General features: G+C 42.9%; 1 protein-coding gene across 1 annotated transcript in view; it reads left to right on the forward strand.

Annotated features, from left to right (window-relative positions):
- The window catches only part of LOC141111197 (CMP-N-acetylneuraminate-beta-galactosamide-alpha-2,3-sialyltransferase 4-like), a 154,363-nt gene that overhangs the window by 23,496 nt on the left and 103,432 nt on the right, over positions 1–27,435 (forward strand). The window lies entirely within an intron of this gene.

Raw genomic sequence — 27,435 nt, forward strand, 5'->3', positions numbered from 1 at the left:
AAGCTGGTAAAGTCAAGATTAAATCCACATACCCAGATAGTGAGCCCCTTCCAGTCCAATCATGCCCCATCAGTCTCAAGTGTCTCAGTGTCATCTAGGTAGACCCCTGAGAATTCCTTATGTGATCTCAGGACTTTGTCTATGGCTCTCTGAAAGGTGGCCAGGGCCCCTTGCAGCTCAAATAGAATATTGGTATAGTGCCAAAACTCTACTGTTAGATTGTGAGAGGTGACATACCAGGCTGGACCCAATCTTTCAATTAATTTGTCCAGCTGAAGAATTGGATATGTGTCCAGCTTGGAGATTTCATATACAGTGGGGACAGAAAGTATTCAGACCCCCTTAAATTTTTCACTCTTTGTTATATTGCAGCCATTTGCTAAAATCATTTAAGTTCATTTTTTTTCCTCATTAATGTACACACAGCACCCCATTTTGACAGAAAAACACAGAATTGTTGACATTTTTGCAGATCTATTAAAAAAGAAAAACTGAAATATTACATGGTCCTAAGAATTCAGACCCTTTGCTCAGTATTTAGAAACACCCTTTTGATCTAATACAGCCATGAGTCTTTTTGGGAAAGATGCAACAAGTTTTTCATACCTGGATTTGGGGATCCTCTGCCATTCCAGCTTGCAGATACTCTCCAGTTCTGTCAGGTTGGATGGTAAACGTTGGTGGACAGCCATTTTTAGGACTCTCCAGAGATGCTCAATTGGGTTTAAGTCAGGGCTCTGGCTGGGCCATTCAGGAACAGTCACAGAGTTGTTTTGAAGCCACTCCTTTGTTATTTTAGCTGTGTGCTTAGGGTCATTGTCTTACTGGAAGGTAAACCTTCGGCCCAGTCTGAGGTCCTGAGCACTCTGGAGAAGGTTTTCGTCCAGGATATCCCTGTATTTGGCCGCATTCATCTTTCCCTCAATTGCAACCAGTCGTCCTGTCCCTGCAGCTGAAAAACACCCCCACAGCATGATGCTGCCACCACCATGCTTCACTGTTGGGACTGTATTGGACAGGTGATGAGCAGTGCCTGGTTTTCTCCACACATACCGCTTAGAATTAAGGCCTAAAAGTTCTATCTTGGTCTCATCAGACCAGAGAATCTTATTTCTCACCATCTTGGAGTCCTTCAGGTGTTTTTTAGCAAACTCCATGCAGGTTTTCATGTGTCTTCCGTCGGGCCACTCTGCCATAAAGCCCCGACTGGTGGAGAGCTGCAGTGATGGTTGACTTTCTACAACTTTCCCCCATCTCCCGACTGCATCTCTGGAGCTCAGCCACAGTGATCTTTGGGTTCTTCTTTACCTCTCTCACCAAGGCTCTTCTCCCCCGATAGCTCAGTTTGGCCAGACGGCCAGCTCTAGGAAGGGTTCTGGTTGTCCCAAACGTCTTCCATTTAAGGATTATGGAGGCCACTGTGCTTTTAGGAACCTTAAGTGCAGCAGAATTTTTTTGTGGCCTTGGCCAGATCTGTGCCTTGCCACAATTCTGTCTCTGGGCTCTTCAGGCAGTTCCTTTGACCTGATGATTCTCATTTGCTCTGACATGCACTGTGAGCTGTAAGGTCTTATATAGACAGGTGTGTGGCTTTCCTAATCAAGTTCAATCGGTATAATCAAACACAGCTGGACTCAAATGAAGGTGTAGAACGATCTCAAGGATGATCAGAAAAAATGGACAGCACCTGAGTTAAATATATGAGTGTCACAGCAAAGGGTCTGAATACTTAGGACCATGTGTTATTTCAGTTTTTCTTTTATTAATAAATCTGCAAAAATGTCAACAATTCTGTGTTTTTCTGTCAATATGGGGTGCTGTGTGTACATTAACCACTTACCGACCGGCTCCTGTAGATATACGTCGGTACTTTGAAGGTGGATATCTCGGTAACAGCAGCAGCTGCTGCCACAACCGACATATCCATCTTTAAAGGAGCTGGTCGTGTTTCCGATAATGGTGGTCTCTGCGGCGGATTCGCCACGAGATCACCGTTATTGGAGCCGTCGGTAGCGGCGGAAGCGATCGGGACCTGTCACTTTCTGGGTATGGAGACGAGTGAGGCTAAGATGGCCCCCACCTGTCTCCATACCAAAGGAGGGCGGAAGCGACGTCATAACATCAGCTCTGCCCATTTGTCTTAAAGGCATATTTTTTTTGTAATTTTTTCAAACGACAATTTTTTAAAAAAATGTTTTGCATTTAAGTCCAAATAGGAGATCTGAGGACTTTTTGACCCCAGACCTCATATTTAGGAGGACCTGTTGTGCTCTTTTCTATTACAAGGGATGTTTACATTCCTTGTAATAGGAATAAAAGTGATCCAAATTTTTTTTAAAAAAAAACACAGTGAAAAAATAAATTAAATAAAGTAAAATAAATAAGATAAAAATTTTTTTTTAAAGCACCTTGTCCCGACGAGCTCGCGCGCAGAAGCAAGCGCATACGTGAGTAGAGCCCGCATATGAAAACGGTGGTCAAACCACACATGTGAGGTGTCGCCGCGACCGGTAGAGCAAGAGCAATAATTCTAGCCCTAGACCTCCTCTGTAACGCAAAACATGCAACCTGTAGAATTTTTTAAATGTCACCTATGGAGATTTTTAAGGGTAAAAGTTTGACGTCATTCCACGAGCGGGCGCAATTTTGAAGCATGATTTGTTGGGTATCAGTTTACTTGGCGTAACATTATATTTCACAATATAAAAAAAAAAATTGGGCTAACTTTACTGTTGTCTTATTTTTTTATTCAAAAAAGTGAATTTTTTAAAAAAAAAGTGCGCTTATAAGACCGCTGCACAAATACAGTGCAAAAAAAAGTATTGCATTGACTGCCATTTTATTCTCTAGGGTGTTAGAAAAAAACAATATATAATGTTTGGGGGTTCTAAGTAATATTCTAGCAAAAAAACCTGTTTTAAATATGTAAACACCTAAAATCCAAAACGAGGCTAGTCCTTAAGTGGTTAATGAGGAAAAAAATGAACTTAAATGATTTTAGCGATTGGCTGCAATATAACAAAGAGTGAAAAATTTAAGGGGGTCTGAATACTTTCCGTCCCCACAATCTCTCAGCGGGCTTTGGGAATATGGTACAGCCTAAGATTCACGCAGACCCCAGGGTCTGGGAGACTATCGTGCATAATTACATTAGTTAGGAACAGCAAGTTTGAGAAAGTATCTGAATTACGCAGCAACAATTCCCAGGACTCCAGGTTTTGAGAGGGAGATGGTCTCCCCTATCACTCATTTTTTTAACACGAGAATCATGCACTTCCTGAATTCTCTAGTCTGCTATCCACTACTGCACATGAGAAATTAACTGCAACTTTTAATGACACTCCTCTAAATTCCACAGAACTCTCAAAGACTAGGATGCAACTGGCGTAAACAAATTTACATAATTCTCTCTATTTGTTGTCGAAACCCCCCACCACCACCACCACACACACACACACACACACACACACACACACACACAAAACCAAGGCAACTATGTGCTTGACCGGACCCCACTGATCACTCTACACCCCCTCCTACCACATATTTCATCTGCTGACAACTTAGTGCCCCTTCTTCCTCCGAAGTGGCTCTTTTGTTGAGGAAGGGTCCCCTAAGAAGCCTTTTGCACAGTTGTCCAGTTTCATTGCAGTGGCAATCTCATTCAGTGACTGGGGTTTAGTCTGGGCAACCCAATGGTACAGTTTCTTGGAAAGACTGCACACAAAGCAGCCCAGTGTGACCAGCTTCATAATCTTAGTGGGGTTTGCACCTCAGTTTGCAGATAATCTTGGGTCAGGTTAGAGAGCACATGGGCAGGTTTAGATCAGCCTTCAACATCTTCTAGTTATATGCTGATGCTGGGGCCAGGTAAAATTATGCCTGCTGGAGATCTGCAGTCAGAAAAGGGGCATGCCCAGTCTGTCTCGGGCAATACTTCTCCAGTGATAATCTGCTAATAGGCACCAGATGCCTTTCAATGCAGTCATTGTTGTACAGCTGGCTGCACAGCTTTTTTGTGAGCCAGCTGGCCTCTTGGAGTCTTCCAACTTCCTGGGTCACTGCATTTTGGAGGACTCCAATTTCTCCAGCAAAGAAACTGTCTTTTGTTGTGCAGCTACTGCCTCTTCATTGTTCCGAATTGTGGGTCTGTGTCCACTACTACTGTGCCATGGCCTCTTTGAAGCATGTTCCCGCCTGCATATTTGCCCCTGCAGCTTGGACAGCCTCTCCATCTCTTTTTCTGTAGTTTTTAAAACAGTATTAAACCCAAAAACAAAAAGGTAATATTTTTAAGCTTACCAGTCAGTAGATGTGGTGGCTGCATTTGTTTTTTTTTAGGCTTTTTCCCCTATTTTTAGCTGGTGATCTGGCCAGTAACACACCACATGTATTAAAGTGCCCTTAAAAGAGCACAGAGACAACTTTGGACAGTAGCATTATCAACTACATTCTCCAAAAACACTCCAGCGCTAAATCTAGGGCTTTTTCTTTCACATTGCTCCAATAAGCAATGCCTCTTTGGGGTGCAGCCCTCCCTCCTCAGACTAGAAAAACCTCAATGAACTGCAAAAAACACACAAAGGAGGGCCCAAACACTTTGTGTATTACCATGGACAAAATTATTAAATCCACCAAGACAAACGGATACTCACAAGCAGATAAAAACAGCATGCAAAAAATGATGTACTTCAGCCAAATGTTGTGTAACCCATCCCAGGATCAAAAAGATAGAATGGCTGATGTGTTACAGGGGACAAGCCCCCTTCCTCAGAGCTAAACCAACCTGGTAATCAGTGGCCATTTAAATAGTCTTGGATATATGGGGTCATCCTCCAAAATGGGCAGGCATATGGATGGAGTCATACTAGTTACCATATCTACAGTGCCTTGAAAAGTATTCACACCCCTTGGAATTTTCCACATTTTGTCACGTTACAAACAGAAACGTAAGTGCATTTTATTGGGATTTTATGTGATAGACCAACACAAAGTGACACATAATTGTGAAGTGGAAGGAAAATGATAAATGGTTTTCAAAATTTTTCAGAAATAAATATCTGAAAGGTGTGGCGTGTATTTGCAATCATCCCCCTTTACTCTGATACCCCTAACTAAAATCTAGTGTAACCAATTGCCTTCAGAAGTCGCCTCATTAGTAAAAAGAGTCCACCTATGTTTAATGTAATCTCAGTATAAATACAGCTATTCTGTGAAGCCCTCAGAGGTTTGTTAGAGAACCTTAGTGAACAAACAGGATCATGAAGGCCAAGGAACACAAAAGACAGATCAAGGATAGAGTTGATAAAGTGGAGAAGTTTAAAGCAGGGTTAGGTTATAAAAAAATATCCCAAGCTTTGAACATCTCACAGAGCACTTTTCAATCCATCATCCGAAAATGGAAAGAGTATAGCACTGCAAAACCTATCAAGCAACTGCAAACCTATCAAGTCACGGCTGTCCACTTAAACTGATAGGCCGGGCAAGAAGAGCATTAACTACTTTAGCCCCGGACCACTATGCTGCATAAGGACCAGAGGACTTTTTCCAATTTGGCACTGCGTCGCTTTAACTGCTAATTGCGCGGTCATGCAATGCTGTACCCAAACAAAATTTGCGTCCTTTTCTTCCCACAAATAGAGCTTTCTTTTGATGGTATTTGATCACCTCTGCCGTTTTTATTTTTTGCGCTATAAACGGAAAAAGACCGAAAAATTTTAAAACAAATGATATTTTCTACTTTTTGTTATAAAAAAAATCCAATAATCTCAATTTTAGTCATACATTTAGGCCAAAATGTATTCGGCCACTTGTCTTTGGTAAAAAAAAATGTCAATAAGCGTATATTTATTGGTTTGCGCAAAAGTTATAGCGTCTACAAACTAGGGTACATTTTCTGGAATTTACACAGCTTTTAGTTTATGACTGCCTATGTCAATTCTTGAGGTGCTAAAATGGCAGGGCAGTACAAAACCCCCCAAAATGACCCCATTTTGGAAAGTAGACACCCCAAGGAAATTGCTAAGAGGCATGTTGAGCCCATTGAATATTTATTTTTTTGTCCCAAGTGATTGAATAATGACAAAAAAAAAAAAAAAATTTACAAAAAGTTGTCACTAAATGATATATTGCTCACACAGGCCATGGGCATATGTGGAATTGCACCCCAAAATACATTCAGCTGCTTCTCCTGAGTATGGGGATACCACATGTGTGTGACTTTTTTGGAGCCTAGCAGCGTACGGGGCCCCGAAAACAAATCACCGCCTTCAGGATTTCTAAGGGTGTACATTTTTTATTTCACTCCTCACTACCTATCACAGTTTTGAAGGCCATAAAATGCCCAGATGGCACAAAACCCTCCCAAATTACCCTATTTTGGAAAGTAGACACCCCAAGCTATTTGCTGAGAGGCATGTTGAGTCCATGGAATATTTTATATTTTGACACAAGTTGCGGGAAAGTGACAATTTTTTTTTGCACAAAGTTGTCACTAAATGATATATTGCTCACACAGGCCATGGGCATATGTGGAATTGCACCCCAAAATACATTTGGCTGCTTCTCCTGAGTACGGGATACCACATGTGTGGGACTTTTTGGGAGCCTAGCTGCGTACGGGGCCCCGAAAACCAATCACCGCCTTCAGGATTTCTAAGGGTGTAAATTTTTGATTTCACTCTTCACTGCCTATCACAGTTTCGAAGGCCATGGAATGCCCAGGTGGCAGAAAACCCCCCCAAATGACCCCATTTTGGAAAGTAGACACCCAAAGCTATTTGCTGAGAGGCATGGTGAGTATTTTGCAGCTCTCATTTGTTTTTGAAAATGAAGAAAGACAAGAAAAAACTTTTTTTTCTTTTTTCAATTTTCAAAACTTTGTGACAAAAAGTGAGGTCTGCAAAATACTCACTATACCTCTCAGAAAATAGCTTGGGGTGTCTACTTTTCAAAATAGGGTCATTTGGGGGGTTTTGTGCCACCTGGGCATTCCATGGCCTCCGAAACTGTGACAGGCAGTGAAGAGTGAAATCAAAAATTTACGCCCTTAGAAAGCCTGAAGGCAGTGCTTGGTTTTCAGGGTCCCGTACGCGGCTAGGCTCCCAAAAAGTCTCACACATGTGGTATCCCCGTACTCAGGAGAAGTAACAGAATGCATTTTGGGGTGTAATTTCACATATTCCCATGGCATGTTTGAGCAATATATCATTTAGTGACAACTTTGTGCAAAAAAAAAAAAAAAAAATTGTCTCTTTCCCACAACTTGTGTCACAATATAAAATATTCAATGGACTCGACATGCCTCTCAGCAAATAGCTTGGGGTGTCTACTTTCCAAAATGGGGTAATTTGGGGGGGTTTTGAACTGTCCTGGCATTTTATGCACAACATTTAGAAGCTTATGTCACACATCACCCACTCTTCTAACCACTTGAAGACAAAGCCCTTTCTGACACTTTTTGTTTACATGAAAAAATTATTTTTTTTTGCAAGAAAATTACTTTGAACCCCCAAACATTATATATTTTTTTAAAGCAAATGCCCTACAGATTAAAATGGTGGGTGTTTCATTTTTTTTTCACACAGTATTTGCGCAGCGATTTTTCAAACGCATTTTTTGGGGAAAAAACACACTTTTTTAAATTTTAATGCACTAAAACACACTATATTGCCCAAATGTTTGATGATATAAAAAAGATGATCTTAGGCCGAGTACATGGATACCAAACATGACATGCTTTAAAATTGCGCACAAACGTGCAGTGGTGACAAACTAAATACATTTTTAAAAGCCTTTAAAAGCCTTTACAGGTTACCACTTTAGATTTACAGAGGAGGTCTACTTCTAAAATTACTGTCCTCGATCTGACGTTCGCGGTGACACCTCACATGCATGGTGCAATTGCTGTTTACATTTGACGCCAGACCAACGCTTGCGTTCGCCTTTGCGCAAGAGCAGGGGGGACAGGGGTGCTTTTTTTTTTTTTATTATTATTTTTTTGCTTTTTTATCTTATTTTTAAACTGTTCCTTTCATTTTTTTTTTTTTTAATCATTTTTATTGTTATCTCAGGGAATGTAAATATCCCCTATGATAGCAATAGGTAGTGACAGGTACTCTTTTTTGAAAAAATTGGGGTCTATTAGACCCTAGATCTCTCCTCTGCCCTCAAAGCATCTGACCACACCAAGATCGGTATGATAAAATGCTTTCCCAATTTCCCAATGGCGCTGTTTACATCCGGCGAAATCTAAGTCATGAAATGCTCGTAGCTTCCGGTTTCTTAGGCCATAGAGATGTTTGGAGCCACTCTGGTCTCTGATTAGCTCTATGGTCAGCTGGCTGAATCACCGGCTGTATTCTCAGGTTCCCTGTTGAGACAGGAGAGCCAGAGAAAAACACGGAAGACGGTGGGGTGGGGCATTCCCTCCCACTGCTTGTAAAAGCAGTCTAGAGGCTAATTAGCTGCTAGGATTGCTTTTACATGAAAGCCGACCGCTGGCTGAAAAGAATGATACCAAGATGATACCTAAACCTGCAGGCATCATTCTGGTATAACCACTCAAAGTCGTGAATGGCGTACCTGAAGACAAAAAAATGGTTAACAATAAAACACAGTAAACGGTAAAGTATAAAAAATTGCATACCTGAAAAGCAAACATGATAAAACATAATAACAATAAAACATTGCAGAATAGAATACAGTAAAAAAGAGCAGAACAATAGAGAGAGAATATAGAGAGAGAGAACAATAAAACGACAACTATTTTTTTTTTATTTTATATATATATATATATATATATTTTTTACACTTTTTTTTGTAACCAGCTTTTATAACTGTAACCGGTTCCAGGTTCGGGTCTCTCAAAATGCGATGCGAGACCCTGTGAAAGTGTGCCTAGTCTGTGCAATGCTGTACCCTACGCTAATACTCAACTAGTGTATGGTAGTGTTCAAAACATTCACCAATGCAAAGACCAGGATTGTCAGGACAGGAGGGACAATAATAGCGGGTGTCACGCCTATATCCGCGCTTCCTGCAGACACATCTTTTTTGGGGGGGGTTCGCTGGGTAGGGGTACTCGGGAGGACATAAAAATGCCTCTCATGCAGCCGACGGCATTTGGTTGGGGATGTGAATGGGGGAAGTACGGGTGCTGCAGAAGCGGTGGGTTCCCAATTAGGATTGGCGAATGCAGCAGGAAGGGCACTATGGGCACGACAGGCCTGTTTGTCTTCTTGGTGGCAGCGGGACACTACTTGTGCTTGCCACCTCACCAGCTTGAACTGCACTTATGGGACTAGCCACGTCACCAAGTGTTACTGCAGTGCTGGTTTGACTACGACCGGGGTGTACTAGGCCGCTGGTGCTTGCCAGTTCACCAAAACGCTACCAAAAAAACTGTTAGCAATCGCAGGGATCAGGCCTGACTCTGCGAAATCAGAAAAAAAAAAATCAGAAAAATGATCGCTTAGTGACACTGGCGACAGGGGGTGATCAAGGGGTTAAAACTTTATTAGGGGGGGTTAGGGGGGTAACCTAGACCTAAAGGGGGCTAACACTAACTGCCCTATCACAGTAACTGTCACAAACTGACACCATGCAGTAATCAGAAAAAAAAAAAAAAAACTGCTTGGTGTCAGTGTGACGGGGGGGGGGGGGGGGGGTGATCGGGGGGTGATCAGGGGTGTAATGTGTGCCTGGCATGTTCTACTGTGTGTGTGTGTGTTTGGTGCACTCACATTGAAGTCTTCTCTCCTCGGCACCGGAACGGAAACTGCCGAGCCGAGGAGAGATCACATCACATCCTCTGCCTCTGTGTACTACACAGAGGCAGGGGACGATTCCCATTGGCTGGGAGCGATCGCGAGGGGGGGCCACGATCGGATGGCCTCCCCCTCATCTCTGATCGCTGCCAGACCAAAGGCGACCGCCGCTGGCATCGGGGGGAGGTCCGATCGGACCCCCCACCCGCGGGAAGGCAAGGACGTATATGTATGTCCTTTTGCCTGCCCGTGCCGCTCTGCCGACGTATATCGTCGTGCGGCGGTCGTCAAGTAGTTAATCAGAGAAGCAGCCAAGAAGTAACTCTAGAGGGGCTGCAGAGATCCACAGGTCAGGTGGGAGAATTTGTCCACAGGACAACTATTAGTCGTGCACTCTACAAATCTAGCCTTTATGGAAGAGTGGCAAGAAGAAAGCCATTGCTGAAAGAAAGCCATTAAAGGTCCCGTTTGCGGTTTGCAAGAAGCCATGTGGGGAACACAGCAAACATGTGGAAGAAGGTGCTCTGGTCAGATGGGACCAAAATTTAACTTTTTGGCCTAAAAGCAAAATGCTATCTGTGGCAGAAAACTAACACAAGAAAACTAACACTGCACATCACCCTTAACATACCATCGGCACCGTGAAACATGGTGGTGGCAGAATATTGTTGTGGGGATTCTTTTCTTCAGCAGGGACACAGAAGCTGGTCAGATTTAATGGGAAGATGGATGGAGCCAAATACAGGACAATCTTACAATAAAACCTGTAATGCCCCATATACACGGTCGGATTTTCCGATGGAAAATGTTCGTTGGGAGCTTGTTGTCGGAAATTCTGGCTCTATCGGACATTTTCCATCTGAATTTCTGTCACACAAAATTTGAGATCGGGATCTCAAATTTTCCGACAAGAAAATCCGTAGTCATAAATTCCGATTGTGTGTACACAATTCCGACGCACAAAGTTCCACGCATGCTCGGAATCAAGCAGAAGAGCCGCACTGGCTATTGAACTTAATTTTTCTCGGCTCGTCCTACGTGTTGTAAGTCACCTTGACGATCGGATTTTCCGACAAGATTTGTGTGACCGTGTGTATGCAAGACAAGTTTGAGACAACATCCGTCGAAAAAAATCCATGGATTTTGTTGTTGGAATGTCCGATCATGTGTATGGGGCATTAGAGTCTACAAAAGACTTGAGACTGTGGTGGAGGTTCACCTTCCAGCAGGACAACAAGTCTAAACATACAGCCAGAGCTACAATTAAATGGTTTAGATCAAAGCATATTCACGTGGTAGAATTGCCCAGTCAAAGTCCAGACATAAATCCAATTGAGAATCTGTGGCAAGACTTAAAAATTGCTGTTCACAGATGCTCTCCATCCAATCTGATAGAGCTTGAGCTATTTTGCAAAAAAGATTGGGCAAAAATGTCACTCTCTAGATGTGCAAAGCTGGTAAAGACATCCCCAAAAAGACTTGCCGTTGTAATTGCAATGAATGGTGGTTCTACAAAGTATTGACTCAGGGGGGCTGAATACAAATGCATGCATGCCACACTTTTCACAAATTTGTAAAAAAATTTGAAAACCATTTATCATTTTTTTTTTCAATTCTTTATTTAAATTAAAAAAAAAAAAATACAAACAACCCCTCCTTCACAGGGGTAAATCAATCAACCAAAAATACAAAACAAGCATACACGTATAAATCCCAAACATATACCCCCCCCCCTTTTCCCTCCCGCAGACTACTCTCATTCCATATCACCCATTGAGAGAGAAAATATCGCGACATGTAGTAATACAAAATGGCTTCCGCAAAATGCTCTGATTTTTTAAAGGCTTCCCATCTGGCCCATCTGCCCCCCTTATCCACTTGATCCCTATCTAAGGGACCAAGTGCCATTTTTTTGGAATTACACTCTTTGCGGAATTTAGAAGCACTGGGATCAGCGAGGTTTTATAATGTCTATAACTTCCCTCAGAACCATGGAACAAGCAGACCCATGGGTCCAACTTGATGACCCTACCCACTATCACCTCTGTCCACTTGATCATCTCCTACCAGAAGATTTTGATTTTTGGACAATCCCACCATAAATGCGCCATAGTGCCCGGGGCCTCACAACCTCTCCAGCATTTCGGCGATCTATCGGGCTTGAATTTGCTTATTTTAGTGGGTGTCATATACCACCTAGACAGGCAATTATAGTTGGTCTCTATCGTTTTCGTATCTATCGCTGTACTGTGGGTTACCCCCTATATATGCTCCGCACCCAGCTTTTCTCGCATCCTACCCCCAAATCTTCTTCCCATTTTTTAATAAAAGGTGGAATTTTGTCCCCCCCCCCCGTTGTTTATCAATATTTTATACACCGCTGAGAAATTCCTTTTTACTGTGACCCTACAGAAAAGTTTCCCCAGCGGTCTATAGTCCATTTCTTCCCTTAGGGGACTCGGTAGGCTTCTGACAAAATGTTCAAGCTGACTGTACCGCCACCCATTTACCTTCAATAAGTCCCTTTTTTATCTAAATCCTGAAATGTGCAAATTTTTCCCCTATTAATAATGTCTTTTAATTGTGTTTTACTATTCAAAATCCAATTTCCTCCCACCTCCTCCATTCCCGGGGGGAAATATGTGTTATCCTTCAAGTAAATTAAGGGAGAATTGTATTCCCACTTCCTAGTGCAGTGAATCTGATCCCAAGATTTCAACGTGAGGTGTGTTAAACTATGTGTGTCTTCTCCCAGATACCTGTGTTGCGGGGGGTTCCAAATTATGTGATTTAATCTTACCTTAAACTCATTTCTACATTAACCCATCTTTTATTGTTACATCCCTTTGCCCAATCTAGTGCCCATGCTAGAACAATAGCTTTGTGATAATTTCTAAAGTCTGGAATACCCAACCCTCCCTGTGCTTTTTCCCTGCTCAACACTTTATACGCTATCCTAGGTCTCTTATTCTTCCAAACGTATCTACTTATTAAACCTGTTAATGTTCTAAAAAAAAATTGGGGCAAAGGAATTGGAAGCATTTGAATTTTGTAGAGCACCTTGGGGGCTAGCACCATTTTAACTATATTAATTCGCCCTATCCACGAGACCGGGCATTGTAAAATTATTTTTATTTCTGCTCTGATTTCATCTAGAAAAGGTATAAAGTTAAGTTGAAAAATCTTCCCTATGGAACTCGCCAATCTAACTCCCAGATACTTAATATCCAGGGAAATCTAAAAACCTCCCTGAGTCTATCAGCTTCCTGCTTATCAATATTCATTTTTAAAGCTTTTGATTTCTCGATATTAATTTTGTAGTTTGACATCACTCCAAATTTTTTCAATGTGGCTAATAGGTTGGGGATCGTGGTTCTAGGTTTGGTGATGTAGAATAGGACGTCATCGGCAAAAGCAGCCAACTTATGCTCCTCCTTTCCTACTAAGCATCCGCTAATATCCGGGTTTTTTCTAATGGTACCCAATAGGGGCTTCAAGGTTAGAACGAATAGAAGCGGAGACAGCGGGCATCCTTGTCTGGTCCCATTTCTCATAGTGAAAGGCGCAGAGGCTACGTTGTTAACTTTCACAAATGCTGTTGGATGATTATATAGTATTTTAATCCATTTTAGCATAGTAGGTCCTATCCCCATTACTGCAAGAGTTTTAAACATGAATCCCCAGTCTACTCTGTTGAATGCCTTCTCGGCATCTATCGACAGAAGTAGACCTGGGGATCCCTTAGATATAATGGCCTCCGCTATGAGAAGAGACCGCACCCTGTTATCTCTACCCTCTCTCCCTGGAATAAATCCCACCTGGTCCGGATGGACCAGTTGGGACATTAATCCCTTAAGCCTCTGAGCCAATACCTTCGCATATAATTTAGTATCTGCATTTAACAATGCGATTGGCCTAAAGCTTGAGCACAGGGTGCGGTCTTTCCCTCCTTTAGAAATCAACATCACTGAAGCTGTTAGCACATCCCTGCACATTTCGCCCTGTTTCCCGAGGACGTTCCAGACCTTACAAAGCCTTGGAAGGAGTGAATCTTTAAATTTTTTATAAAAGCTGGTAGTGAAACCGTCTGGTCCCGGGCTCTTACCCAGGGGGGACGATTTCAGAGCCAAGCTTAACTCTTTTACCGTGAATGTTTTTTCTAGCTCCATTGAGTCGTATTCCCACAGTTTGGGAAGGCCTGCCCCCTCTAAAAAAATCTCTCACCTTTTCCTCCATCTCTACCCCAGACTCTTCCTTTTGGCTTACCGAATAGAGGGTTGTAAAATATTGTCTGAATTCTTCGCCTATCTCTTTAGAGGTATACCTTAGCTTACCATTTTTATTTTTAATCATTTCTATAAAATTTTCTTCTCTTTTTCTCTTTACTGTTGCTGCCAGGTGTTTCCCCACCTTGTTACCCCTCTGGTATCTTTCTTTTAGAAACTTATTCATAACCTTATATGCTTCTTTTTCTAGTAAATCTTTTAACTCTTCTCTTGTCAATATTAATTGATGAAGTATGGACTTATTATTACCCGATGAGGCTTTGTGGGTTTGTTCAAGTTGATGAATTAACGCAATTAGGCTTTCTTTCTTTTTGGTTCTCTCTCGTTTTACCCACACTCCTATGGATATTAATACACCCCTTATATAGGCTTTAAAGGCCTCCCATACAACCGTACCCGGGATCTCATCGTTATCGTTGTTTAAAAAGAACGCATCTATTTCCTGTTGAATTTTCTCCACTATCCTGTCCTCCTCGAGGAGTTTTTCATTTAACCGCCAAGTATAAGGCTCCCTCTGAGCCCCCTCTATTATTACCTTCATCGAGACTGGTGCATGATCTGACAAAGTCATAATCTCTATCTTCGACTCCTTAATAGTACCCAATAAACTGTGGTCCACTAGCATGTGGTCCAACCTTGAATAGGTCCCATGCACAGCCGAGAAAAAGGAATAGTCCCTTTCCTTTGGGTGTTGCACTCTCCATACATCCATCTGGTGACAATCATGCAACTTTTTCCCAAGGCTCAGCAGTAGCTTTTTACTTGCTTCTCTATTGCTAGACGACCTATCCAAGGCTGGATCAAGACAAAGATTAAAATCCCCTGCCAGAATCACTTCCCCCTCCCTGAATTCCATCAGTCTGCTCAGGGTCTGGGAAAGATAGACTATCGGATCTCTATTCGGACAGTACACATTAGCCAAGGTGTATGTCTTTACCCCCAGTTTTACTTTTAAGAATAGGTACCGGCCCTCCAGGTCCACCCTCCTTCCTAATAATGTATATTTCATCCGATACTCACTCCCTTTCGCCCGCTTGATGGGAGAATCTCCATAAATCCAATTTGGGTAATATCTTGAGTCCAGCTTAATGCCCTCTATCACTAGATGCGTCTCCTGGAAGAAGACTATATCTGCTCCATAGGTCTGTAACTCTTTTAACACTTTACGCCTTTTCCCAGGGGAGTTTAGCCCTTTTACATTGTATGACACAAATTTAAATCCCATCATCCCTTCTTTTTAATACTTCTCTTATATGCAGCCACCACGCCTCTAATTCATCTGCTGTATGAAAGAGAAAAAGAGAAACAGAACACTTAATCTGCGGGAACCCCCCTCCACCCCCTTTCCCAGCTCCTCCCCTCCTCCCCCCATGTCCATACCTGACTACAGGGACGCCGCAACCTAAACTTCTCCGTCGCCGCCTATGTCCCCACGTGCCTTGGGGTGAAATTCACATGGCGGGCCATGGTGTTCCGCCCCCCCACTCACAAAAAAAAAAAAAAAAAAAAAAAGGTGGGCGGGAGGAGGAAGGTCACGGAAAGCACTTTCTGAAACCGTCCCCATCACCCCCCCTTACCCCCCTCCCCCATCACCCCCCCACAGCCCCGCCCTCCCAAGCCCCAACTTCTTTTCCCCTTTTTTTTTTTCTTTTCTTTCTCTAATTAAATAGACACCCCGCCTGGAAACACAAGTAATGCAATGTTTAAATCTCTACAAAAGTCTTGTAAGTCCTCTATCTGAATCAATCTAAAATTTCTACCCTCTTTAAACACATTCAATGCAAATGGATAGCCCCAGCTATACCTTAGGTTGGACCCCCTCAAAGCGTCCAACAGCGGTCTCAGTTGACGTCTCTTTGCCAGCGTTTTGGCTGACAGATCCAAATAAATTTGGATTTCCCCATTGTTGTACTTCACAGGTTTTACCCCCCTTAATTTACTCCAAATCTTTGCCTTGTCCTCATATTGATGAAACCTCACAATAACATCTCTGGGGATTTCTTCCCTAACTCCTTGGGGTTTTCTTATCCTGTGGACGCGGTCCAGTTTAAGATCTTCATCAAGGCTTCTCCCTAAGAGAGGATTAAAAAGTTCTTTCATCATAAGGAACAAGTCCTCTCCTCTCTGTTCCGGGATAGCCCTTATCCTCAGATTTTGCCTCCTATTCTGATTTTCCTGTTCCTCTAATTTATAGAGCATATCACGCTGGTCAGACTGTAATTTTTTGACTTGATTTTTTTAACACTGTAATCTCCGCCGCCTGTTGTTCTGATATTTCTTCCACTGCTTCCACTCGCTTTAAGAGATGTCCCATATCTGTCCTTACATTATGAAACTCTTCTTTTATGACAGACTCTAATTTGGTAAACATATCTTGTATCTCGGATTTTGTTGGGGGTGCTTCCACGTCTACATCTAAACTTTGATCACATTCATCGCCCTGGGTCGTCTCCCCTCTAGGGGTACCCCCTAGGGCACCTTTGTATTTAGAGGGGTCTTTCTTTTTATCTTTCATGTTTTGCTGCCTGTTATCCAAGACCGGGCTTTTAAGTTGCACTTCCTTTAAGAATTTTTGAATGGAGCTAGAGTTAAGGCTCTCTCTAGGCTTTTTCTGCTCATTTGTTTTATGTGACCGACCTTTCATGATCTTCGCCCCCCCTCCAAGACCGCTTCTTTGCTTCTCTTATACAGTCCGTTTAAATTTTATGCGCTCTTGTATATGCTTCTTCAGGCTGAGTAAACTTTTTAAATACTTATGATTAACTTGTTAAACAGTCCTGCTCAACCATCAATATTGATCAGTAACTTTGCCTTATAGCGTCCATTAGCAGGGTACGATAATATGTTTCAGAGTCAGCTGATCTTACCTGGAGCCTCCACACTCCGGGGGGGGGGGGGTGGGGGTGGGGGTCATGGTAAACTTTATGGTTATGCAGCTATTCAGGGAGGTTTACAAGTCGGTCTCCATTCCCTCTCTGTGGTCGCCAGCAGAGTGCCAAGGGCCGGGCTATCACTTTCCTTCCTCTGCCGTGGAGCAGGGGGGGTGGTGGGGGGACGGGAGCGGGTTCCGAACAACGGCCGGATCAGGGAGCCAGGATCAGGAAGCCGGGGACAGATGCCGATATATGTACAGGCAGAGTGCCCCACCGAGCAGACCGATCAGACCAGGGGCTGACGCCGAACTTCTCTTTCTCGGGACCCGGTGTCTGAGATTCTATTGCCAGGTAAAACTCCCTGGCTTTCCATGCAGCTCCTCCCACTATACTAAGGCAGTGTCTTCAGTGCGACCGGCGTGAGCACTCGCCTCTCGCCATCCCTGCTGCCCTCGTCTTCCGCTTCTCTGCGCGCCTCCACCACCCCGCCATCATCCCCCGGAACAAGCACGTCACATCTCACTCACATACGTCCATTTATCATTTTCCTTCCACTTCACAATTATGTGCCACTTTGTGTTGGTCTTTCACATAAAATCTCAATAAAATACATATACATTTTTGGTTGTAACATGACAAAATGTGGAAAATTTCAAGCAGTATGGATACTTTTTCAAGGCACTGTAAATAACCAAATTTCTTTAAAAATCTGGAGGTTTTCCTTTCTCACTTACAGCTTTCAGAGTTTGTAAAAGACCCTTCGAACCATATATTTTCTGAAAGCACATGGCCAGTAGAATAAAAAGGAGGTGCTACTGATTTTTAATGCCCTGCGATATTTGCGCAAATGTTAATCAAACCAATATTTTCTCTAAAAATACACTAAAATCATTAATGGTGGATTCATACAGTGCAAAATGTACAAAATTCCTGCTAAATTCCTACTAAATATAAAAGTAAAAAATGTATTAAGTTAATAAATAACAAATATTTGTACATTTTAAATTGCACCTTTTTGTGAAATGAAAACTGAAGATACGCAAAACTGTAAATAAATACAATTTACTCTAAAAATCCGGAGGTTACCATTTTTCACTTACAGCTTTCAGAATTTGAAAAGACCCCTCAAACCAGACTTTTCTGAAAGCACATGGCCTGTAGAATAAATAAAGTGCTACTGATTTTTTGGGCCCCACAATAATTGTGCAAATGTTCATCATATCGTTATTGTCACAAAAAATACACTAAAATCATTAGTAGTGCACATAAACACAACATAAATTACAAAATTCCTGCTAAATTACTACTAAAGCATTGTTCACATGTGGCATACTAAAGTGTACGCCCATGGAGGGCCATGTTTACCCACACAGGGATGCACAGGTGTTCCGTGTATCCCTGTACAGGCAGTCCCATTTATGTAAATTGGGATGCAACGGCTGCACATGCATAGCTGCTGTTCCCAATCTGACATGTGTGGGTGTGGGTACATGGCCCCGAACGCAGACAGTGTGAGCTCAGGGACATGTATGCGGACCTACATGTATATCAAATTGGGAGCAACGGCTCTGTTCGTGCATTTGCTACATCCCAAATGATAGAGAACAGCGTACTCTGTCCATGTTTGCTCTGCATCAGTGGAGCAGATGCAGACCTGTCATCTGCCTGCTCAGCGGAGATCAGCAAACAGATCCCCCGCTGAGCAGGCGGATCTGCTTGACAGAGTACGCACCAGGTTTCTTTTTTTTTTTACTTTTTAAAATTATATATATATATATACATACACACACACATTTTGGGGAGCGGGGGGGGGCTTTGGTGAGATATCAGAGGTCTAAACAGACACCCCTATCTCTTTTTTTGAGACAGAGAAAGGGACTGAAGAAAGTCCCTTTCCCCCAGCACTTTACACAAATGAAATAAGTAGTCTGTATAGAGACTTCTCATTCATTCATAAACTGATAGTCTGACACGTAGTAACACTTGGTTTACTATGTGTGTGTGTGTGTGGGGGGGGGCGGATCGGGTGTGGGGGGGCGGAAATCAATGATGGGGGAAAACAGGGCATAGGAAAGGAGAGTGGGGGGGAGCAGTTTTAGGTGAAAGGGAGCGGCGGGAGGTGGAAAGGCTGTCACATTTGAGTCAACTCTGATCAGCAGATTGGAATTCGCTGATCAGAGTTATAGAATTGTTCAGCAGAGTCATTGAAGTGACCATGAGCTTATAGCAGAGGGAGGAATGAGGTTCATACGGCATATGAACCTGGCCAGCTGCAAGCAGTGTTGTAGGTCCGTAAGCTGTATGGACCTGGCAGTGAAAGGGTTACATTTGGTTTTGGATACGAGTATTCTGAGTTTGCCCTGAACTCCAGGTCCAGAAACACCAAGGTCTACTTATCTACAACATGAATAAACTCTATACCAAACGGGTTGGATTGGCAATGACACAAAAACTGTTCCAACTGCAAGTCTGACCCATCCCATATAATAAGGATATCATCAATATAACGAGTATAGGACCAGGTTTTCCCTATATAGATTATCGGTCCATATATGGTGTTGTTCCCAGTAACCCATAAACAGCTTAGAATAACTCAGGGCAAACCTGGCCCCCATAGCAGTCCCCCTGACCTGTCTGTAGAATTCTCCTATGAAGGTGAAAAAATTGTGCGTAAGCATAAAATCCATATACTGCACAATGAAGGTGAGGGGGATTTGAGATGGATGTAAAGAATTATCCTTACACAAAACATACTAAACCGCCTGCAGACCATATTGATGTTGGATAGAGGTGTACAATGAAGATACATCAAGGGAAACCCACCTATATTCCTCCTGCCATTTATAATTGGACAAGATCTCAATCATATGTCTAGAGTACCTGATGTAAGATGGAAGTTGTACAACCAGGTCTTGCAAAAAGTGGTCAATATAATTACCCAGATTGCTGGTTAGGCTGTCAATACCAGCAATAATGGGTCTACCGGGGGATTGCATTCACTCTTGTGCACCTTCGGGTTGTGATAAAAATGTGAGGTCAAAAGGGTCTGTATAGAAAAGCCCATTTTTGTTTAGGGAGTATTTTATTCCTGAGGGCCTATTCTAGCAAACCCTTGAGGGTAATCTTTGGGATTACTTTATAAGTAGGGTTGTCCCGATACCGATACTAGTATCGGTATCGGCACCGATACCAAGCATTTGCCCAAGTACTTGTACTCGGGCAAATGCTCCCGATGCTTCCGCCGATACCTTGACTGTCAGCGGTGATGGACGTGTGGGGGAGTTACAAGCTTCTCCCCCCGCGGCTTTCAGCTGCTTAGTGACATACAGCGGTGATCGGTGCTTGTAATTCCCCCACACGCGATCACCGCTGACTGTCACCTCCTCCTCCTTAGTCCTCCTCCGTTCCTCTGTCCCCCTCCACTGTCCTGCTCCATTGCTGTGTCCCCCTCCGTTCCTCTGTCCCCCTCCGCTGTCCTCCTCCGTTCCTCTGTCCACCTCCCGCTGTCCTTCTTCTTTGCTCTGTCCCCCTCCGCTGTCCCCCTCCGCTGTCCCCATCCGTTCCGGCTTTCCGTTGTCCCCCTCTCTCTTCGTCTGTCCCCTCCGTTCTGCTCTCTCTCCGCTGTGTGTATGGAGAGAGTCAGCTGACTCTTTCCATTCACATAACTGAAACATTGTAATCTTCTGTGATTACGATGTGTCAGTTTATGAATGGAGAGAAGCTGCTGTGTTCTCTCCATTCATTCTCAGTGCAGCTGACGCTGCAGAGAAAGGGACTGGGGAATCTCTATCCTCAGTCTATTTCTCTGTCTCAAGGGGGAGATATCAGAGGTCTGTTAAGACCCCTGATATCTCACCAAAGCCCCCCAACAGGGCTGATTAAAAAAAAAAAAAAACACACACATAGTGCAATAAAGAATAAAAAAAATATTGTAAAAAATAATAAATGTAAATGAAAAAAACCAAAACAAAAACACACACACAGACACCGTTCACTATACCACCACCCCCACCCCACCCGCCCCCCCCCCCCCCCCCCTCAAAAAAAAAAAAAAAAAAAAACTGTCACGTGACATTAAAAAAAAGTATCGGTAATCGGTATCGGCGAGTACTTGAAAAAAAGTATCGGTACTTGTACTCGGTCCTAAAAAAGTGGTATCGGGACAACCCTATTTATAAGTATCAACTTCCCCTAGCAATCTGCCCGCTTCTGACAGATTTTGATTTTGTTTTATTTTAGTATTTTTGTTCTCTTCACTTGCTTTGGTTCTTGATTTGTTTTAGGTGAAAGGGAACTGACTTGATTCCCAGTCTGCATCGCTCCACCAATTTCACGCTTCTGGCTGCTCTGGATTGCTTACGTTGCAGCAGCTGGAGTGGTTTCACTTCTCTAGGGCCATATTTCCGGTCAGCCTCAGTTCTGTTTGTGTCCCATGATTATGGTGCAGCTCCGCCCCCCCCCCCAGTGACACTTCCAGTCCACCCGCCTCTATTTGGGTTCTGGGGGAAAATGGCATGCGTTCCAGCGGCTTGGATCATGATGGAGAGATGTGTTCCATACATATATACTGTGTATAATATATATATATATATATATATACACACATATACATATACACACACACACACACATTATATATATATATATATATATATATATATCTTTCCTTTTTTTTTTTTTTTTGTCGGGGGGGTGTGTCATTTAAAGACATTTTTCTGTTGTCGGGCTATTTATGGTAAAGAATATGATTCCGCCCATATGCCTGCCCATTTTGGAGGATGACCCTATATCCAAGGCCATTAAACCACTTGCCTACTGTGCACTTTTACCCCCTTCCTGCCGAGGCCAATTTTCAGCTTTCAGCACTGAAATTTTTATCATTTTTTTCACACAAATAGAGCTTTATTTTGGTGGTATTTAACCACTAGGCATCAGCCCAATTGCCGAGAGGGCGTCCCTGGACGTCCTCCTGTTTACTTCCCTGATGCGCGCTGCCGCGGGCACGCATCAGGGAAATTCTGTGTTGGCACAGCCAATCACAGATCGTGCTAAATGGCCAATCACAGCGGCCATTTAGCACTCGATCTGAGTGTCCAATGAGAGATGATCTCATATGTAAACATATGAGATCATCTCTTATCGTGGTTCTCCCTCCTCAAACAGAGACCACGTGTGAGGAGGGAGAGCGACCTGCTGCAGCGTGAGTGTAAAAAAAAAGCAAACACAGTGCCACATCAGTGTCATGTGTCATTGTCCTGGTGCTTCAGGGCCTTCAAAAGTGTAATAGGTAGTCAACAAGTTAGATGTGTAATATATGCTCCTAGAACACGTGATGGTGCTTCCTGCATGTTGGACCTCTCTAAGTGGCCAGGCTGTGAAAAAGTCCCACACATGTGGTATCGTAATACTCAGGAATATTAGTGCCATCAGTGCCACATATTAGAGGCATCTGTCATTAGTGCCACATCAGTGTCACGTGCCATCAGTGCCACATATTAGTGCCATCTGTTATCAGTGCCACCTGTCATCAGTGCCACATATCAGTGCCATCTGTCATCAGTGCCACCTGTCATCAGTGCCACATATTAGTGCCATCTGTCATCAGTGCCACATCAGTGTCACGTGCCATCAGTGCCAAAAAGCTCACCATGCATCTTACTAAATACCTTGGAATGTCTACTTTCAAAAAAGGGGTCATTTGGGGGGTATTTGTACTGTCCTGGCTTGTTAGGGTCGCAAGAAATGAGAGTACTTCAGGTGTGATCAAATTTTTATGATTTGCACCACAGCTTGTAGACTCTCTAACTTTCACACAGACCAAATAATATTCACTAATTTGGGTTATTTATACCAAAGATATGTAGCAGTATAAATTGTGGCCAAAATTTCTGAAAAAAAATAATAATTTGCAAAATTTTATCACAGAAACTAAGAAAAATGCATTTTTTTTTCAAAATTTTCGGTCTTTTTTCATTTATAGCACAAAAAATGAAAATTGGTCTGGTCACGAGGGGGGTTTAAGTGGCCAGTAGGCAAGTGGTTAATCACCTCACCACATATTTATAGAAGATATGACCCCCCTTCTATAAATATGTGGAGGGCAGCAGTGGAGGGACACACCAGACGATGTCCTTGGAGACAAAACGCGTCGGAAAGGTTTCCACTGCCGCCATTTGATTTTATACAAGTGCTGTTTTTATCTGCAAAAATGTGAGTTTTCTTACTTTCATTAAAATGTACCATTTTTTTACATAAGGGAATTACGCTATGTGGCCCCCGTTGTTTTTTCTCCTCTAACCATTCCCATTGATTCTATGGACCTTTGAGTACTGTCCTGCATGAGATACACCTGTTTAGACATCTCCACCTTGATAAAAATCGTGAGTCTCCAGGTTATTGGCAGTTCCAGCGTCCATCTCTGTTGGTTGTATTTACAACACAAGCTTGTTTGACACGCAGAATATATGTTCTTGCGTGTTCAAACATTTTGGTAAGCCTCCTTTTCATATGGTGGTGGTTCTCTTCACTTCTACTACACATCTCAGTTTTCTGAGGGGATATCTACATTGAAGTCTTTCACAAGGGAGTCCTCTACTCCCCTATATGAAGTCTTGAATATTTTTGTTGGACATTACTAGTTTTTTCCTTGTGTGGGCATTCATCACTCATATTTATTTTACACTTGTACACACATACCTTTTGTACATTTGACTGTTACTTGGGCTCACTGCCCTCATTTTTGTTTCACGTGTCACATCATCTTTTAGCACTACACTATTTGGTGTGTTAGCTGCTATTTCTGAGGGCAGCGCTGAATTATTTGCGGCACTGTTGGTACTGCAGGGATAATCAGTGCCCTGATTATCAGTTAAGATGTCCCTTTCACACAAGCCGGTTATTGGTTCTCCTCTCCTCAAGCTGTGATTGGACACGGCTGATCATGTGGTAAAGGGCCGTTGTGGTTGGCCCTTTAACGAGATCAGTGATCAGCTGTGTCCTAAGTAAACAATGATCACAAAGAGTGCCGGACATGCACCGCAGCGGGTGCAATAATGGGAGGACGTCATATGAACCTCTCCCAGAACTGGATGACCGAGCTGTAGTCATCATTTGGCTATAGCGTGGTCAGCAAGTGGTTAAATGGCCACTAATTACCAGGTTGGTTTAGCTCTGAGGATGTGGGCTTGTCCCCCAAAACGCGTCAGCCATCCTATCGTTTCGATGCTAGGACAGGTTACACCATGTTCGGCTAAATCACATCAGTTTTATGCTTGCGGTTTTTATCCACTTGTGAGTATCCATTTGTCTTGGTGGATTTAATAAAACTTGTTGATGGTAATGCACAAGGTGTTTGTGCCCTCCTGTGTATGTCTGTTTTTAGCAGCATTGTCAGTCCGGGGGGAGGGAAGTGTTAGATGCACAATATACACTAATAACTTAAAGCCAAACTCCAGTTTACACTGCAGTTACACAAGCAGCTACAGCAACAGTTCTTGTTTCTTTATGGGATAAAGGTTTAACATGAATAAATAAAAATGATCATTGTAAGCACCCCTGTCAGTGGTAAATGGTTTGCCTCAAAACATTTGCAGAAGAGCTTGTTCTGTTGAAAAACAACATACCTACTGGCTAGATCACCAGATGAAAAAGGAAAAAAGCCTAAAAGAAAACCAAATGCAGCCATCACATCTAAGAATAGGTAAGCTGCAATATAATAAGGCCCCTTTCACACTGAGGCGCTTCTAAACTGCCAGTAAAACATTTGAGCACTTTTGGAGAGCTTTTCAGGCGCTTTCCATTAATTTAAAGAGCTTTCCATGAATTTCAATGGAGAGAGGCGTTTTTTTCACCGCCTGCCAACCCACTGCCCCAGTGAGAAAGCAGTCATTGAATTTAATGGAAATAGGTTTTTGTGACCTTTGCAGGTACTTTTTTTAGCGTGAAAGCGCCTGAAAAGCGCCTTAGTGTGAAAGGGGTCTGAAGGTTTGCTTTTGAGTTTAATAGTGTTTTAAAGGAGAAGTTCACCTTTTGTAACATGTTACACCCATATTCAGGGTGTAACATACTACAAATGTACCAGACCCCACACGCCCAGTGATTCATCACAGATCGTGTTTTAGAGAGCACTGCTAATGTGAACGAGTCCTTATTCCTGCATCACTCTCTGCGCTCACACCTGTGCTGAATGGGGAAGGCTGAAGGAGAACTATCTACCTTCTCAAATTAACCACCAAGCTACAGGCACAAGCTGACTTCCTATGATATGATAGCAAAATATATATTTAAGAAGGCCAGTATGCTGGCCTGAATTTATGGGAGGAGCCCGGGGGGGGGGGTATTTAACCAGCCCGCTCGCCTGTGGTCTTTGTCGGTTTCCTGTGCGCGATACTACGTTACTAGGCCGACTATTCGCGATTTGTTAGCGTTCGTGAGTTCCATCTTCGAAGTTCTCGAGGCTTTCGTTACTGTCGTGGTTGTACAAAGTGTCTGGCTCGACTGTCGCAGGTAGGGTTTTTATGTTGACCTTTCATTTTTCATACATTTGTTAGATATGCTGTCACCAATCTCGATATCGAAGTTTACGAGTCATTCGTAAAAACCCTACACATAGCCGTATCATTAGCCACTCACTCGCACCACTATCATAAACAAACATTTCGACACCTTTATGTTCTTCACTACGAGTCGTACCTTGTAGTAACAGTATTGCACCGCTTCGTTTGATCATACAAGCAGCTACCTATCTGGCCTACTACGGGTTCCTGCGGCCTGGTGAGTTCACCTACAATAACTCCGCAGGCCAAGTCCTATGCAGACGTCACTTGGTTCGCTACCAAGACCATTTCGTCCTCCATCTTGCAGTATCCAAAACCCAGCAATCAGGCCCCGGATTAGATATCCACCTCTACAAAACCAACAATAGCTGGTGTCCAGTTACCATACTTAACCGCTTATTGTCACTTATAGTCCCCTGCTTCCCTTTCTGGTCAAACCTTTAAATTCCAGCCAGTTCATGGAACATGTGAGGATTCTTCTCGGCAACCTACACCTCAACCCCACTCAGTACTCCGGTCACTCTTTCTGTATCGGAGCAGCCTCGACAGCATCTCAGCATGGGGTCCCAGATCATGTTATTAAGAGATTAGGCAGGTGGAAGTCTGACTGCTTCGCCTGGTACATACCCAATCCTCAGGTGGAAATGTCACAAGCATTTACCAAACTCGCTCAATGAACAAGACTAAAACCAATAAAACTTAACCCTACCTGAATGTTTTTGCCCCCTTATTTGGTATGCCGGCCATCAGACCAAGGCACACTTCAGGTCCATTTCATGTTGTAAGTCTTATCATAAGTCTATGTTGTTCGTATCCGTATCGGCCATAGGGCTTCAACCATAAGTAAGAAGGCCAGTATGCTGGCCTGAATTTATGGGAGGAGCCCGGGGGGGGGTATTTAACCAGCCCGCTCGCCTGTGGTCTTTGACGGTTTCCTGTGCGCAATACCCACCCTCCCATCCCCTTTTTAGGGCATTTCTCAATCATTTCTCTTTCACAATATGCATTTCTAATCTTGGGTATGCCCCCCTATTTTGTATGCCGGCCATCAGACCAAGGCACACTTCAGGTCCATTTTATGTTGTAAGTCTTATTATAAGTCTATGTTGTTCGTATCCGTATCGGCCATAGGGCTTCAACCATAAATACATATATATATATTATATATATATACACACACACACACACACACAGTGCCTTGAAAAAGTATTCAGACCCCTTGAAATGTTCCACATTTTGTCAAAAGTGTCCGCCATAATGAAGCAGTCCTGATAAAAATTGCAGATCACTGCCATTAGTAATAAAAAAAATAGTAATAAAAAAATGCCATAAATCTATCCCCTATTGCTTTAAAAAAAATAGGGATATTTATTATAGCAAAAAATTGCCGCTCTTTTTTTGTTTATAGAGCAAAAAATAAAAACCACAGAGATGATCAAATACCACCAAAAGAAAGCTCTACTTGTGTGAAAAAAGGACGTCAATTTAGTTTGGGTGCAACGTCACACGACAGCACAATTGTCAGTTAAAGCGACGCAGTGCCGAATCGCAAAAAATGGCCTGGTAAATCCTTCCGGGAATGAACTGATATACAAAATTCCTTAAAAGCACAATGTCAATAATGCCAAAAGCTTCTTGAGAATATTTAACATAGCAGCAGAATTTGAAAGAAGCATGTTGCAGGCAAGGGGCACGTATAAACCTGTGGATATTTCAATTTACACATACAGATTACTACATCTTCTTCTACAAAGCAAATGGGTTACTACTATACAGAAAAACAGACATACAAGCCGAAATCGCATTTAACTCTCTCTTTATGTACAGTTCATGTACAGAGTCAGACTTGTTAGATCATATACAATACAAACCTGGAAGTTTGGCTGGGGGGCCCCCCTCAGGCACTCAGTCGGCGGCTCAGCTCACGGGCAGGAGGAGGAGAGAAGTCGGGCTG

Source organism: Aquarana catesbeiana, linkage group LG10 (assembly GCF_042186555.1).
Source record: "Aquarana catesbeiana isolate 2022-GZ linkage group LG10, ASM4218655v1, whole genome shotgun sequence".
Taxonomy (NCBI): Eukaryota; Metazoa; Chordata; class Amphibia; order Anura; family Ranidae; genus Aquarana; species Aquarana catesbeiana.